The sequence below is a fragment of the Artemia sp. Qi Xiang Cuo genome, chromosome 11 (assembly GCF_049724085.1).
Source record: "Artemia sp. Qi Xiang Cuo chromosome 11, ASM4972408v1, whole genome shotgun sequence".
Lineage (NCBI taxonomy): Eukaryota > Metazoa > Arthropoda > Branchiopoda > Anostraca > Artemiidae > Artemia > Artemia sp. Qi Xiang Cuo.
The window spans coordinates 24,796,268-24,814,999 of record NC_142804.1 but is presented as its reverse complement, the minus strand read 5'-3'; the positions used below and the strand labels follow the sequence as shown (position 1 = coordinate 24,814,999).

Below are 18,732 nucleotides of genomic sequence, written 5' to 3'. Positions count from 1 at the left end.
AATTGTTCTTACAAAACATAAAACACGTGTTAAAAAACAAAAAATACTTCTTTCAAAACAAAAAATAATTTTTACAAAACGAAAAACTACATCCCTTTTTTATTTTATTTTTCATTTTGTTATTTTCTTTCCTCTCTGAGTTTCATTTGACATCCTAAGAACTAAGAGATTGTTCTCACAAAACACAAAATACTTCTCATCTATTTTTTGGAGTTTGCAAGTAACTGAAATCTCCCATTATAAATTTATACAGGTTTTTTTTTTTGCATCAAATGCATTTTACTGCATTTCACAGAATCAAGAAACTATTCAAATGCTTCAGAACCTATCCTTTTGCAGTTTTCATGTAACTAAAATCTTCCATTGTCAATTAATACAGATATTTTTAGCATCAAAAGGATTTTACAACATTTCAGAGAATCAAGAAACTATTTAAATGTTTCAGAATCTATGATTTTGCAGTTTGCGAATAACTAAAATCTTCCCAATCCTCCATTATCAATAAACACAGGTATTTCTTAAGCAACAAAAGGATTTTACAACATTTCAAAGAATCAAGAAACTATTTAAATGTTTCATAATCTATGCTTTTACAGTTTCCATGTAACTAAAATCTTCCATTATCAATTAAAACAGACATTTTTTAGCATCTTCTATTATCAATTAATACAGATATTTTTTAGCACCTTAAGGATTTTAAAACATTTCACAGAATCAAGAAACTATTCAAATGTTTCAGAATCCAGGCTTTTGCAGTTTGCAAGTAACTGAAATCTTCCATTCTCAATTAAAACAAGGATTTTTTTTTTTTAGCATCAATGCATTTTACTGCATTTCACAACATCAAGAAACTATTCAAATGCTTCAGAATCTATCCTTTTGCAGTTTGCATGTAACTGAAATCTTCTATTATCAACTAATACAGATATTTTTAGCATCAAAAAGATTTTACAACATTTCACCGAATCAATAAACTATTCAAATGTTTCAGGATCTATGGTTTTGCAGTTTCCATGTAACTAAAATCTTACATTGTCAATTAAAACAGACATTATGTAGCATCTTCTATTATCAATTAATACAGGTATTTCTTAAACATCAAAAGGGCTTTACAACATTTCACAGAATCAAGAAACTATTTAAATGTTCAGAATCTATGCTTTTGCAGTTTGTGCATCACTAAAATCTTTTCAATCGTCCATTATTAAATAATAGAGGTATTTCTTAAGGATCAAAATGATTTTACAACATTTCACAGAATCAAGAAACTATTCACATTTTTCGGAATCTATGCTTTTGCAGTTTATATGTAACTAAAATCTTCCATTATCAATCTATACAGATATTTTTTAGCATAAAAAGGATTTTACATCATTGTTTTTTTTTCACAGAATCATGAAACTATTCAAATGTTTAAAAATCTATGCTTTTGCAGTTTGCATGTAACTAAAATCTTCCATTATCAATTAATATAGATATTTAACTAGCAACGAAAGGAATTCACAACATTTCACAGAATCAAGATACTATTCAAATGTTTCAGAATCTATGCTTTTGCAGTTTCCATGTAACTAAAATCTTTAATTATCAATTAATAGAGGTATTTTTTTTTTTGAAGCATCAAAAGGATTTTAAAACATTTCACAGAATCAAGACACTATTCAAATGTTTCAGAATCTATGCTTTTGCAGTTTGCGCGTGACTAAAATCTTTCCAATCGTCCATTATCAATTAATACAGGTATTTCTTAAGTATCAGAATGATTTTACAACATTTCACAAAATCAAGAAACTATTCAAATCTTTCCGAATCTGTGCTTTTGCCGTAACCAAAATCTTTCATTATCAATTAATACAGATGTTTTTTAGCATCAAAAGGATTTTACATCATTGTTTTTTCACAGAATCATGAAACTATTCAAATGTTCTAAAATCTATGCTTTTGCAGTTTGCATGTAACTAAAATCTTCCATTATCAATTAATACGGATAATTTACTAGCAACAAAAGGAATTTATAACATTTCACAGAATCAAGATACTATTCAAATCTTTCGGAATCTATGCTTTTGCCGTAACTAAAATCTTTCATTATCAATTAATTCAGATATTTTTTAGCATCAAAAGGATTTTACATCATTGTTTTTTCACAGAATCATGAAACTATTCAAAAATATGTGCTTTTGCAGTTTCCATGAAACTAAAATCTTCAATTATCAATTAATATAAGTATTTTTCTAAATATCGAAAGGATTTTAACAACATTGCACAGAATCAAGAAACTATTCAAAGGTTTCAGAAGCTGGGCTTATACAGTATGCCTGTAAGGAGGTATATTTTTTTTAGCATCAAAAGGATTTTCAATTATCAATTAATATAGGTATTATTTTTAAGCATCAAAAGGATTTACAACATTTCACAATATCAAGAAACTATTCAAAGGTTTCAGAATCTGTGGTTTTACAGTTTGCCTGTAACTAAAATCTTCCATTATCAATTAATACAGATATTTTTTTTTTAGCATCAAAAGGATTTTACATCATTATTTTTTCACAGAATCATGAAACTATTCAAATGTTTAAAAATCTGTAACTTATATCTTCCATTATCAATTAATACAGATAATTTACTAACAATAAAAGGAATTTACAACATTTCACAGAATCAAGATACTATTCAAATATTTCAGAATCTATGCTTTTGCAGTTTACAAGTAACTGAAATCTCCCATTATCAATTAATACAGGTATTTTTAGCATCAAATGCATTTTACTGCATTTCACAGAATCAAGAAACTATTCAAATGTTTCAGAATCTATGCTTTTACAGTTTACAAGTAACTAAAATCTCCCATTATAAATTAATACAGGTATTTTTCTTAGCATCAAATGCGTTTCACAGAACCAAGAAACTATTCAACTGTTTCGGAATCGATGCTTTTGCAGTTTTCATGTAACTAAAATCTTCCATTGTCAATTAATACAAGGATTTTTTTTTTAGCATGAAAAGGATTTTAAAACAATTAAAAGAATCAAGAAACTATTTAAATGTTTCAGAATCTATGCTTTTGCAGTTTCTGCGTAATTAAAATCTTTCAAATCCTCCATCATCAAGTAACACAGGTATTTCTTAAGCATCAAAATGATTTTACAACATTTCTCAGAATCAGGAAACTATTCAAATGTTTCGGAATCTATGCTTTTGCAGTTTATATGTAACTAAAATCTTCCATTATCAATTATTACAGATATTTTTTGCATCAAAAGGATTTTACAACACTTCACAGAATCAAAATCTATTCAAATATTTTAGAATCTATGCTTTTACAGTTTGCATGTAACTGAAATCATCTATTATCAATTAATACAGGTATTTCTTAGCATCAAAAGGATTTTTACAACCTTTCAAAGAATCACTAAAATCTTCCTTTATCAATTAATACAAGTATTTTTTTTTTTTTTGAATTAAAAGAAGTGTAATACACTTCACAGAATCAAGAAACTATTCAATTGTTTCAGAGTCTATGCTTTGCAGTTTGTATGTAACTAAAATCCTCCAAAATCAATTAATGCAGTTATTTGTTTTAGTATCAAAAGGATTTACAGCATTTCACAGAATCACTAAAATCTTCCATTATCAATTAATAGAGATATATTTTTTTTAGCATCAAAAGGATTTTAAAACATTTCACAGAATCAAGACACTATTCAAATGTTTCAGAATCTATGCTTTTGCAGTTTGCGCGTGACTAAAATCTTTCCAATCGTCCATTATCAATTAATACAGGCATTTCTTAAGCATCAAAATGATTTTACAACATTTCACAGAATCAAGAAACTATTCAAATCTTTCGGAATCTATTCTTTTGCAGTTTATATGTAACTAAAATCTTCCATTATCAATTAATACAGACATTTTTTACCATCAAAGGGATTTTACATCATTGTTTTTTGACAGAATCATGAAACTATTTAAATTTTTAAAAATGTATGCTTTTGCAGTTTGCATATAACTAAAATCTTCCATTATCAATTAATACATATATTTTACTAGCAACAAAAGGAATTTACAACATTTCACAGAATCAAGATACTTTTCAAATGTTTCAGAATCTATGCTTTTCCAGTTTCCATGTAACTAAAATATTCAATTATCAATTATATTTTTAAGCATCAAAAGGATTTTATAACATTTCACAATATCAAGAAACTATTCAAAGGTTTCAGAATCTTTGGTTTTACAGTTTGCCTGTAACTAAAATCTTTCATTATCAATTAATACAGATATTTTTTAGCATCAAAAGGATTTTACATCATTGTTTTTTCACAGAATCATGAAACTATTCAAATATTTAAAAATCTGTAACTAAAATCTTCCATTATCAATTAATACAGATAATTTACTAGCAACAAAAGGAATTTACAACATTTCACAGAATCAAGATACTATTCAAATGTTCCAGAATCTATGCTTTTGCAGTTTCCATGTAACTAAAATCTTCGATTATCAATTAATATAGGTATTTTTTGAAGCATCAAAAGGGTTTTAAAACATTTCACAGAATCAAGAAACTATTCAAATGTTTCAGAATCTATGCTTTTGCAGTTTGCGCGTAATTAAAATCTTTCCAATCGTCCATTATAAGTTAATACTGGTATTTCTTAAGCATCAAAATGATTTTACAACATTTCACAGAATCAAGAAACTATTCAAATGTTTCGGAATCCATGCTTTTGCAGTTTATATGTAACTAAAATCTTCCATTATCAATTAATACAGATATTTTTTAGCAGCAAAAGGATTTTACATCATTGTTTTTTCACAGAATCATGAAACTATTCAAATGTTTAAAAATCTGTAACTAAAATCTTCCATTATCAATTAATACAGATAATTTAATAGCAACAAAAGGAATTTAGAACATTTCACAGAATCAAGAAACTATTCAAATGTTTCAGAATCTATGGCTTTGCAGTTTCCATGTAACTAAAATCTTCCACTATCAATTGATACAGATATTTTTGAAGAATCGAAAGGATTTTACAACATTTCAAAGAATCAAGACACTATTCGAACGTTTCAGAATCTATGCTTTTGCAGTTTGCGCGTAATTAAAATCTTTCCAATCGTCCATTATAAGTTAATACTGGTATTTCTTAAGCATCAAAATGATTTTACAACATTTCACAGAATCAAGAAACTATTCAAATGTTTCTGAATCCATGCTTTTGCAGTTTATATGTAACTAAAATCTTCCATTATCAATTAATACAGATATTTTTTAGCAGCAAAAGGATTTTACATCATTGTTTTTTCACAGAATCATGAAACTATTCAAATGTTTAAAAATCTGTAACTAAAATCTTCCATTATCAATTAATACAGATAATTTAATAGCAACAAAAGGAATTTACAACATTTCACAGAATCAAGATACTATTCAAATGTTTCAGAATCTATGCTTTTGCAGTTTCCATGTAACCAAAATCTTCAATTATCAATTAATATAGGTATTTTTTGAAGCATCAAAAGGATTTTAAAACATTTCACAGAATCAAGACACTATTCAAATGTTTCAGAATCTATGCTTTTGCAGTTTGCGCGTGACTAAAATCTTTCCAATCGTCCATTATCAATTAATACAGGCATTTCTTAAGCATCAAAATGATTTTACAACATTTCACAGAATCAAGAAACTATTCAAATCTTTTGGAATCTATGCTTTTGAAGTTTATACGTAACTCAAATCTTCCATTATCAATTAATGCAGATATTTTTTAGCATCAAAAGGATTTTACATCATTGTTTTTTCACAGAATCATGAAACAATTCAAATGTTTAAAAATCTATGCTTTTGCAGTTTGCATGTAACTAAAATCTTCCATTATCAATTGATCCAGATAATTTATGATTCTGTGAAATGCTATAAAATCCTTTTGATAATAAAAACAATACCTATATTAATTGATAATGTATGATTTTAGTTAAATGCAAACTGCAAAAGCATAGATTCTAAAACATTTGAATAGATTCTTGATCCTGTGAAGTGTTGTAAAATCCTTTCGATGCTAAATAATACCTGTATTAATTAATCGCTCTTTACTAGGTTGCAGCTAATGCTTCAACCATGACAAAGAGTTCATTGCAAATTCTCCCCAGAAACTAATTAGCATTTAGATATCTGAAATCTAATAGATAGTAAAATTTTCAAAAACCTAGTAAATATAAGCAATAGCTTTTAATTGCGAAATTAAATATCTATCTATCTACGACGGTGCGGTAGCCAGCTAATGTCTCAGTAGCTTACTGATGAGCAAATGATTTCTGAAACTTACTAAGGGGGTTGGAAGGGGGAGTGTACGAGAGGGGTTCTCGTAAACCTCCAGTTAAGGTTTCTGAAACATAACTATTACAATAGTACCTGCTTCGTACTTAGGAGCTTTTCCACTTAAGAAGTGGCACCAAAAACGTTGTTTTCAGTGCTATATCGCACTTAAAAATGGTAAAATCTAAAAAAAAAGCACGCATATATGAGCAATAGCTTTCAAATGAGCCATTAAATATGACTCTTGTAAGTACTGCTAGCCTAATAGCCACAGCTTTTCCACTTGAGAGATTGCACCAAAAGTGCCGTTTTAGTCCCATTTCGAACTTGCTGATGGTGGAATTTATGTGAAAGACGTAGATATGAGCAATATCTTTTATATGAGCTATAAAAGATCTGTCTAGGATGTTCTGGTAGCCTACTAATACCATCCCTTGAAAAATGGCACAAAAAGTGTCATTTTAGTGCCATTTGGCACTTGCAGATGTTGAAAAAAAAAAGAAATAAAGAAAAAAAAATGGGAGACAGATCAGGGCTACCCATGCAAAAAAGTGATTTTCCTTGTTGTTCAAGGTGGGGGACTGTAATTTCCCTGTACAAGGCTTTTGTCCTTGCTGATTCCAGTGGTACACTTTTCATTTTGATTTGTTGCCATTTCCGAGGGGTTTGAGGCTTTTTTCCGAAATCACCGTAAATTTCTTAAATTTCAATAAATCTTTACTCTTAAGGCGAAACGAAATAATAGTTACCAATTACTGATTCAGTGTCAGATGGCAATTTTTTCACTAGGCAGTTTTTTTTTCAGAACGCGTTTTTTAACTTTTGGTTAAAACTTTTGTTTTAAACGCGGTTTTTAACTTTTGGTTTTTTTAACTATGAGCTGTTGTTCGCTCTTTAATATGTTGCAGCTACCGCTGCAACCATGATTTTAGCAAAATGAACGAAATTTGGGAGGTTTAGAGAATTCAGGGTGCAAGAATAGGTAGAAAAACAGAGTTAAGAAGACTGAGTCACTAAATCTAGGAATAAGCAAAGCGGAAAAGCTGATATTTGGTAACGAGAGGAAAGATTAAGTGGACAAGCTTCACTTACCTAGTTAGTATTATCAGTGAAGGATCTTATTAGTGAAGATTAGTGAAGGAGTGAAGGATATTATTAGGATCAGTGAAGATGTTAAAGTTGAATAGCCAAGGCCCAGGATGTTTTTTTTTTCAAAGTTGAAAAAAGTTTAGAAGAATAGCAAGATCACTCTGCGAACCAAGATTAGAATATTGAAAGCTCCAGCGATGACAGTGGTCAAGTAAGGTTCTGAAGCTAGGGTGATCCGAAAGACGGGCGATGATTTGCTAGGTTTCTAGAGAAATTCACTAGGGATTGTTCTGGGCACCAGACTATCTGACTGTATCTCAAACAGTAAGCTACATGTAAGCTGTGCAGCTTACAACATTAAGCTGCACTCTTTACGCTAAATTTCGAATTTTGTTCCAATTCTTTGAGAATGACCCCTGAATCACAAAGGCCGTTTAATTAGAATAAATAGCTCTTTTGAAAGTACTTATAAAAATTAGGGGAAATAGCGAGGTATTGACGAGGAGGAAACCCCTCATGTATGTAAAAATTTCTGTTCGTTTCAAGTTTTAATGCTGCTCCTTACTTTCAGTTGAAAAAACTTGTTTTTTTATTTGATTTCTGATCGTTTTTAAATAGTGCTGAGATATCCGGCGCCCTCTTCATGGAAAACTCCCTTCTTCCATGAAAAATTCGTCTATGGAAAGATCCTCAACACGTAACGCCCCCTCCTCCGACCCCCACCAAAAAAAATCCTCCTGAAAATGACTGTATACTTCCCAATAACCAATACTATATGTAAACAATGGGCAAAGTTCCTAACTTTCAGCCTTTCCCCCCGGGACTGTGGAGGATTAAGTCCGCTCAAAGACACATTTATTAGATTTTTGACTATGCTCAATAAAATGGTTATCTCAAAATTTTGATCGGGTGACTTTGGGAAAAAATGATCGTGGGAGGGGGCCTAGTTGCCCTCCAGTTTTTTTAGTGACTTAAAAGGGCACAAGAACTTTTAATTTCCGTTCGAATGAGCCCTCTCGCGATATTCTAGGACCACTGGGTCGATACGATCGCCCCTGGGAAAAAACAACAAACAAACACCTATCTGTGATATTTCTTCTGGCAAAAAAATACAGAATTCCACATTTTTGCAGATATGAACTTGAAACCTCTACAGAAGGGTTCTCTGATACGCTGAATCTGATGGTGTGATTTTCATTAAGATTCATTAAGAGGCTCGTAACTACTGATGGGTTAGACTTAACTTGATGAAACTTATACATCTGAAATCAGCATGAAGATCTGATTCTTTTGATGTATCTATTGGTATCAAGATTCCGTTTTTTAGAGTTTTGGTTACTATTGAGCCCGGTCGCCCCTTACTTAGATTTCACGAACTGTTTGACACATCTAAATGTTCTTTTGCTTATCTGCGGCACCAGTGGGGGGGCGGCTATTGAGCCCTAGATCCCCTAAATTTTTTGGTATTTTCGGTACTTGGGCATTATATGGGCCTTTCTAAAAAGTCGAGTTTGGTTAATGCTAATGAAATAAAACAAAATAGGATGAATATATAATAGTTTATAAACAAATTTGGGCTATATCTTTGCACATTAGGGGGCGGGGTGGGGGGGGGGGGTTGTAAAGCATGGCATGTATTAAATACGTAACCTAACCTAGTTACCCCCCTAAACCCCAAAAAACAACACTTTAAATATCGAATACACAATAAAAACCACGCTATGCATTCAATTACTCTATAGCGGTGTCTTGAATTAACCCGTCAAAAACGGGTTTTTCGTGATTGATTTCCTTGTAAAGGCCCATATAGTGACCATGTACCGTATTTTCATTGGAAAAACTAAAAGAAAATTGCTCTCCTAGATTTAAAAAAATAGTATTTGCCGCCACACCCTACATTTTCGTAAATTTTTGCCCCTGTTACTGATCATAAACTTTATTTTTATCAGATATTCGACACATTACAGGTTTAACTAGCTATCAGGAATATACATACTTTGTTACCAAGCGAATACTTAAGTGGTCATTAATTTTAGGATCACTATAAAAGGTATCGTAAACAAGAGGCAAAGGTCAAAGAGAAAAAAAATAGACAAAAATAGCGGGATTTACGCTTTATCACGAAAAATATATTGAGACACAGGCTGGTAGACATACACAAAGGTTAGAAGATGGGACCAAAGGCATTGCTTGCCTGGACCCCATCTAAAATGAGAACCCTTTCCAACATGTTCAATGTGTCGGTAAAAACAAGAGTCATTAAAACTGTAGCTTGAACCGCTATGATTTTACTTCCTCAATTTCCTTGTTATACCAGAAACATATAAAAAAAAATAATTAACAAAAAATCGAAATGGAAACTTTTTTTGACTTACCAGCTAAAATATGCAGTCGTAGTTTTACTCTTATCCTTTCATTTGAAAATTAGTATCTGTGAAAATCAGCTGTTTCAAATTTTTGAAAAAGAATGTTTTCAATCCTTTACGGAAATTTTTTTATGCAGTTTTGCACACTCAATTCACTCATTTTCTAGATTTTTTCTAGTGCCTTTAGTTTTGTGCAACCATTACTTAGTTGTTTTTTTTAAAGTACTTAAAAAAAGAAATGAATAAATTTGTTTGCAAAATATAATGGAAGCTAAAAAAAAGTTGAAATAAATAATTGAATTTTGCAAATAAAACTGCATTAAAACTTCCCAAGAAAATCAAAGTTGCTTGTCCTCATTTTCAATCCAAAGTCATTTAACATTCGCAAACAGTGCCTTTATTACCGCTGAAAAACAAAATTTAACCTTTTCTTTACTTTAGAAATATGAATGTGTGGCTTAATTAGTAATTATTACGATGAGTTTTATAAAGACAACAAGAATCATCAACCACCTATAATTCTTGCAAAATGATTTTTGGATTTTTATTTCTTTAACTCCAAAACTAACTTCAAAATGTTGATGCAAAAAAGTATGAGTGCCAGGAAAATATTGAATTCATCCGCTGTTTTACAATATCAAATTGGATTAAAAACCCTTGCTAAACAATTATTTTACAAAGAATGAAAAAAATCCTGATTTTGCTGAAGACTTTAAAAGACTGAAATAGAAATCCATTGAACTGCCAAGTGCCAAATAGATATACACGTATAAATGTGTAATAAATAAAATGATTAAATTTTCAGAGCCCCTCTTTAAAACGTCATAAGGCTCGATATGACAACTTAAAAAGAACACGAACAAAAACATATAAGCGAGGCAATAATCCCCGAAAAATCTCCGTTTAAATCTTATTCTTTAACTTCTCTGTTGCAGAAAATAGAAAATATCCAAAGTCAAATGCAAACTTTTGTTTGAAACAGAAGTTCAATATCTTCAAATCAGCTAATTTTGTCTGCAAAAGGAGACGATTTTGCTAAAGCACAAAAATGAGAGAGGGGGGAGGATTTGACTATCGCGTCAGTTTCCTCCTATAAAGTGGCAATTACTGCTCTTCCGAAGATTTAAAGTAGTTATTTGATTACAGAGATGCTACATCATTTCATTCATGAGAGAGCTTAGAAAGCGTTCAAATTAAAGCGTTCCATGACTCTTGTGATCATGAATATACTTTTTCAACAAAGATATTTTGCAAAAGAAGTGGGTATCAGAAGTGGGTATCAGTGGGTATAACCCTTTGTTGAGGAATCAGATGTGGTTTGTGTTTTTTGAATAAGCGAATTGCCCAGTAAAATCTAAGTTCTTCTTGGTCGGGCCTTGTATATAGGTCGAAGTTCTTTATCAGACTTAAATTTACAGCCCATTCCTTGAAAAGAAACAAGTCCTAGTGATAGTTGCACTCTATTTTTCTATGTTCTGATTGCTTCTCAACGTTGGCTATTTCTGTCTTTTCCGAAATATATTATATCCCCTTTTCAAACAGTTCGTGGTAACTAACTGTAAGTGTTAAAACTCAACTCGGCCCAATAGTAACCAAAACTCCAGAAAACAAAATAAAACTTAAAACGAACAGAAATTGTTCCATATATGGGGGGGGGGCGCCCTTCTCTAATACCCCGTTCTTTACGCTAAAGTTCGACTTTTCATCCCAAATCTTTCAGAACGGTTCCTAAGACCCTAGGGTATTTTAATTAGAATCAGAATCACCCTTTTTAAAAGTACTAAAAAACTTTCAAGTAAAGAGTGAGGCATTGAGAAGGGGGTAGCCCCCCTCGCATACGGGATAATTTATTTTTGTTTTAAGTTTTAATGTTGCTTCTTACTTTCAGTGGAAAAAAATGTTTTTGTTTTAATTTAATGCCATAGACAGAAATACTTCAAACACCTTGATTTTGACATCAATATTATTTTACCGGACACTAAAGGTCCAGAAAATATTCCCTTTTACAAACCTTAGGTCCATTCATAACCGTCAAAAACCACGAAGCATAATTTTCAGTTTTTCACTCTTCGGTTAAACTGAATACTGTGTAACATACCGCCCTTTGAATTACCGTACCTGAAGTGAGGTTGAGTAGGCAAATAATGAAATTGAGCATACACACGGCGTAGCTTAACCTTTTTTTAGCTTAACCAAGAATCTATTTCTGCCTTCCTAAGAAAACGAAAATTATTGACCATTTTATTTGCAATAGCGTTTCCACGAGCAAATAGAAAATTGTAACCAAAGCCATTCCTAGGGCTGGAATGGATTTTTATGCTGATTTCAAATATATAAATTTCATCAAGTTTAGTTTTACCCATCAAAATTTACAAGCCTGAGAATATTTGCCTTATTTTTGAAAAAGGGGGAAACTCCCCCTAGTAAGTCATAACAATCTTAATGAAAATCACACCATCAGATTCAGCGTATCAGATAACCCTATTGTAGAGAGTTAAAGCTCCTATATGCAAATATGTGGAATTTTGTTTTTTTTTCTGCCAGAAGAAAGATCACGGATGTGTTTTTATTTTTGTTTTTTCCAGGGGTGATCGTATCGACCCAGTGGTTCGAAGATATCGCGAACGAAAATCAAAAGTTGTAGTGTCCTTTTTAAGTGACCAAAAAAATTGGAGGGCAACAGGCCCCCTCCCATGCTCATTTTTTCCCAAAGTCACCGGATCGAAATTTTGATATAGCCATTCTGTTCAGCATAGTTGAAAAAATCTAATAGCTATCCTATGTCTTTAGGTGTAAAATGACCCGCCACGGTCCCCGGGGAAGGGCTGCAAGTTGTGAGCTTTGCCCATTTTGCCCATATAGTATTTTTTATTGGAAAGTATACAGCCATTTTTGGGGGGGTGTATGTTCTTGGGGTGTATTTCTAAGGCGAGAATCTTTCTTTGGGAGGGAAATTTCTGATGAGTGAATATTCTAGGGGAAATGTTACACTGGGGGGATTTGACAGAATTTCTATACGAATTTCTTTTTAATTGTCGTACATTCTCTTTGTTAAATTTTTTATGTAGAGATGTTCCGGGGGGTTATTCGGGGGCTTTATTCCTCGCGTTTTGTTTTCTGTGAAATAATTTCCACGGAAGAGGGCATTTCTCGAATGACCGAGAAACCGATTATAGATGTAAGTCTTATTCCATTGAAAAATCGCTAAGGAGAATTTTTCAGGGTGAATCGTTCACAAGAAATTTTACAGAGAGGGAGGGGGATTCTCAGCGAGGAAAGAACTGTCTGAAGGGAATTTGACAAGGGGGGGGTACACTTTACGTTGGGTGAAGTTTCCACGGACGAGTTCCACGAGGGAGAGTAGTAAATTTCATAGAAGGCAAGCCAGATTTCATCGGCATTATCTGAAAAAACGAACAAAAGTTATGTCTTATACGAAGGGCTACCCCCTCCTCAATACCTTATTCTTTACGCTAAAGTTTGACTGTTTACTGAAATTGAAACAGATGGGCTTTTTAATAAGAATAGAAAGCTTTTCTAAAAGCGCTAACACCTTTAGTGTAAAGAGCAAGGTATTTAGAAGGGGTAACTATTCATATCCGGAAAAAATCTGCCGAAACTAATATGCCAATTGTGTTTTAATTTTTCATACACGGTTAGCCAAAATCGAATCTGCATTAGTTGAAAAACGTTCAAAAAATAAATAAAAAACAAGTTCTTTAACTGAAAGTAAGGAGCGACATTAAAACTTAAAATTAACAGCAATTATTCCATATATGAAAGCAGCTGTCCCCTCCTCAACGCCTCGCTCTTTACGCTAAAGTTTGGCTCTTTGTCACCACTACTTTTTAAAACAAAAAATAAACTTTAGCGTAAAGAGCGAGGCGTTGAGGAGGGGACAGCCCCTTTCATACACGGAATGATTGCTGTTCGTTTGAAGTTCTAATGTCGCTCCCTACTTTCATTTAAAAAAACTAGTTTTTTTTATTTAATTTCATAAAGACGATACTTTTGTCAACATACGAAGAACCGTCTAAATTGCAATTGTATTTGTATCTGTCTGGTTTATATGCGAAGTAACACAAGAGACGAAAATTAACGAACAAGATAGTAGTGAAGAATTGTGGTATACAAAGTAATATTTGGCAGGAATAATTACTAGTGATCAATCACTAGGGGTGGCACGGTGATTAGGTGATTTTCGGGGATTCGGAAAACCAAATTTTTTTCGGGGTGACACGTAGATTTTCGAGGAAATCCCCGAATTCGGGGATAGTGCAAGCCCTACTTGATTTCTAATCAGGACAATCGAAACACTTAACCACACGAGCGAAGAAAAACTCCAACTTTGCAGTTGACGCAATAAAGAATTGCCGCAAAATTATTCAAAGTGAACCGAACACCGCCGTCTCTGGCGGCGGCGGCGCGCGTACGGCGCGTCGGCGGCGTTGCGACATTTCGGCGGCGGTCAAACGGGCCTCTCGTTGGCGGCGTTCGGTCGATGCGCCGGCGTGGCACCGGGGTCTAATTGGAAGTATAGCCCATATGAGCTGGGCTATATACTGGCACATTATGGGGGGTTGGGGGGGGGGGGTACTTACCTATTATACCGACTTCCCTAAAAAAGTGAAGTTAGGTTAATCATAATGAAATATACCAAAATATGATGAAAATATAATGCTTTAGTAACAAAATTATGGAAATTACAATAGAGAATTATGGAAAGCAGGCCGCTCAAGACATTAAATACCTAATCTAACATAACCTAACCATTTCTATTTATTAAATATTTAATTAAAATATACCTGCATAGCAGTTTATCTCACTCAGGCTAAGCTGATTATCTCCAAGTGCACACAGAAAAACTGGTTTTAAATAGATCAAGAACAACAGTGTGGTCGGTATAATACGTAAGCACCGGTTGGGTAAAGCATAGCGGGGCTTCAAGCAAAATATATGAGCTACAATTATTCCGCATATTATTATGTAAGAATTGTTTCCTTGACATGTTTCCATTTCAATAGCCCCTAACCTAGACCGGTACTTTCCCCTTATATGGGCAATTCTAAAAAGTCGAGTTTGGTTAATGCTAATGGAATTAAATAAAATAGTATGAATATATAATAGTTTATAAATAAATTTGGATTATATATTTGCACATTATGGGGGTGGGGTAAAGCATAGCATATATTAAATACGTAACCCAACCTAGGTACTTTTCCTCCCCGTAAACCCCAAAAAACAACAGTTTAAATATCGTATACGCAATTAAAACTACGCTATGGATTGCCGTCTGAATCCTCTGAAGCCGTCTATTGAATTAACCCGTCCAAAACGGTTTTTTGGGACTGGTTTGCTTGTAGGTGCCCATATAATGGGAAAGTACCCCTAGACCTTTACCGGGGGCTAATACACAAATAGAGCGGTTGTAAATAGTATATTTTGAGAGAGTACAGAATGGTATTTTCCTTCGTTTTTTTTCCTACCAGGTTGCTGCCTTGAAGCGTAAATGACCAATCTTCATTAGTTAATAAGGTACTTATCGGTAATATAATAAACACTCGAGAATCTATGACGCACTCATAAGACAAAACTAGTCAAGCAACTTCTTATAACAAGACAATTCCTTTTGCTCGCTAAGCAAATAGGGGTTTCTCACTCCGTGAACAATATTTCTGAATAGGTTTTTTGGGGTTCAGGGGCAAAAAAAGGTACCTAGGTTAGGTTACGTATTTAATATATTGCGCTCTGGGCGGCCCCCTTCCATAATTCTTTGGGGTAGTTTTCATAATTTTGTTACTAAAGTATTATATTTTCATCATATTTTATTTTATTTCATTAGAATTAACCAAACATCACTTTTCGAGTGTTTCTTATATAACCGATAAGTCTCGTTAATAATTTCGTTTTGGCGAGGTGGCCGAAATTTTAAAACTGTGAAAGCAGGCCAAAAGAGTGCCTTAACAGGTTATTGATTAGACGTTACTTGAGTGACTCGGCCAGAAAATGACAAATGAAGACGCGGCTCAAAACGTTATTTCTGAAATCTCTCTAATTTTGCCAAAGTTAAGAATTTATATTGTCCTATGATAGTGAAACTCAAATACCTTAAATGACTTGTTGGTAACAAACTTCGTTTTATTTACAGAACCTAAAAAACTTAACGGCAAAAGAAATGCTAATCTAAGCTGTCCATTTTTTACCTGATTTTTGTGTTTGAGTCATCTACACCCTGAAAAAAAAGAAGACCCTTACCTTCTAAAACAAAAGAAAAGTCTCGCCTTAATTGAAAAGATAGGAATCCAAATCAGAAAAAGCGCGCCAAAATTCAAAAACAGCTTCGAACCGAAAGCACAAAATTTGACTAAACCAAATAAAGTCGGGATTAGCTCAGAAGTTAAAACTGGTTTTTAACACAGATCTCTAATAATAATAGCATCAATATTCTTGTATCAATTGACTCATAGGAAATAGAGATAACACGTGCAAATTGTGATGTTTTTATTTTTCTTAGTCAATTATCACTGCCTCCGATATCGTTTTGCGTAATTCTCCGTGTGACAACCATTGGCACTGTTTCAAAGATCCTGGAATTGAGCTTGTCTAGGTGTAAATAACAACAAAAAGTTCTTCTTTTTGTTTCTGACGAAGACTCTCATGTGGTGGTATTCCTAATGGGGATTAGGGGCTAAATTCACTTACCAATGATAGTAAGACCTTCGGACAAAATCTCATAATTATTCCATCATGGCGAGTATTTTTCATATCATTGGCCGGTTTATGAGCTTTTCAGCTTCTCTTTAAAATCTAGTCCTCTCCCCAAAATTTACCACTTCAAAAACATTTTAGGTTCTTAAAAAATTATGGTACTTGGGCATTATATGGGCCTTTCTAAAAAGTCAAGTTTGGTTAATGCTAATGAAATAAAATAAAATAGGATGAATATATAATAGTTTATACACAAATATGGGCTATACATTTGCACATTAGTGGGGGGGGGGATAAAGCAGAGCATGTATTATACACGTAACCCAACCTAACCTAGGTACCTTTTTCTCCCCCTAAACCCCAAAAAACTACAGTTTAAATATCGTAAACGCATTAAAAACCACGCTATGCATTGCATTACTCTATAGCGGTCTCTTGAATTAACCCGTCAAAAACGGTTTTTTCGTGACTGGTTTCCTTGTAAAGGCCCATATAGGGCCCAAGTACCAAATTTTTTTTTGTTCTTAATTAAAACGAAATGAAAATAGAGGTAAACAGGTGCAGTTTTTTTAACAAGAGTTTATACGTTTATAGGTTTACAGGGTTGTACGTTTATAGGGTACGTTTATAGGGTTATACGTTAAGTTTATAGTTTTTTTACGTTTCGTTTATTCTAGGTTAGTTTTTTTTTCTTCTTTTTCTTCTCTTTTCTTTCCCTTTGACAAAGTCTTCTGACGTGAAGCCGAAATGTATGGAGTTTTATTACTATCAGTTGCAAAAAAAAAATTTTTTGGTGTTTTCTATTGTTTACTTGGAAAATAATACCCGTTTTTCTCTGTCATATTTTCAATTCCTTGAAACTCTAAATAAACGATAGTGCTGCTAAGAAATCACTTTTTATCCGTAAAATATGTAACATATTTTCAGCCCTATCCTACAACATTTTATGCTGCATGGACAGAGAATGAAAACAACAAAACATTGGAATATTGGCTAAGGCATTTTCGCGGAATGCGTTTTTGCAAAGTTTTCACATAAGGGGAGTAATCGAGTATTTTCCCCTCCTTCTTGTATTTTTCATTTGGACGGCTGAATATGTAAGGATACCTACTATCTAACTCAGCTAGTTAAACATTTAACGATAACACAGACCGCGCTTTAAAATAGTTTCTAGACTCGACTGAAAATTTAAATTTGGTGTGGGAGCAAATGAATAATATCTTAAAACTGCCATAAAGCGTCTGTAGAATTTTAAAATTGGAATAGGAAAGAAAGTTGAAAAATAGTAATGCCTTTAGAATCAAAATTTCATCTTGAATCCAAACATAAAATCGATTTGCATCAGAAATGAATACACCTAATCCCCATCCCCAATATAAAATACATCGTGTAAGTAGGATAATGCTGATTTTTGGAGATGAGGGAGGGGGGGGGTAAGTGTCCCTAATGGCACTTCTTGGGTCCACTCCTCTTTGGTCTGATATGCTGTAGACAGGGTCGTCCTAAGGAGGAATGGCTAACTTTATCGAACGGCGAAGTCGGGTCAGCTGATATTTGTCAAATGTGACTGATGAAAGTTAGTTCTCGAAAAAACAAATTTTCTTGCGTAAGTAAGAACAAAGTTAAGCCTTAAGGCGATAAAAAAAAATATTGCTTCATACATTACGCTTATAACTAGGTCGAACAAACTAAATTGTGACATTTTCAACATCTGTGGATTTCCAACAAGTAGTGCTTCACTAAGAAAACAAGATATTCTCCGTGGAGCAGAAAAATTCATAAGTAGTCTGCAGGAAATATTAGACTAACATAATATGTTAGTCTAATATTTCCAATTTTATATTTAATATGTTAATCCTATTCCAATTTTAAAATTCTACAGACGCTTCATGGCAGTTTTAAGATATTATTCATTGGCTCCCACACCAAATTTAAATTTTCAGTCGAGTTTAGAAATTATTTTAAAGCGCGGTCTGTGTTATCGTTAAATGTTTAACTAGCTGAGATAGATAGTAGGTATCCTTACATGTTCAGCCGTCCAAATAAAAATACAAGAAGGAGGGGAAAATACTCGATTACTCCCCTTATGTGAAAACTTTGCAAAAACGCATTCCGCGAAAATGCCTTAGCCAATCTTCCAATGTTTTGTTGTTTTCATTCTCTGTCCATACAGCATAAAATGTTGTAGGATAGGGCTGAAAATATGTTAGATATTTTACGGATGAAAAGTGATTTCTTAGCAGCACT

General features: G+C 32.9%; 1 protein-coding gene across 2 annotated transcripts in view; it reads right to left on the bottom strand.

The window, feature by feature from the left end:
* The window catches only part of LOC148946795 (glucose-6-phosphate exchanger SLC37A4-like), a 237,746-nt gene extending 221,459 nt beyond the window's left edge, over positions 1-16,287 (bottom strand). The window contains exon 1 of one of the 2 annotated variants that reach the window (XM_089096608.1): positions 16,033-16,287. The gene's annotated coding sequence lies outside the window, so the exon portion shown is untranslated. The remainder of the gene's footprint in view (positions 1-16,032) is intronic. The other variant, XM_089096609.1, reaches the window with a different exon arrangement.
* Positions 16,288-18,732: the final 2,445 nt, after the last annotated feature.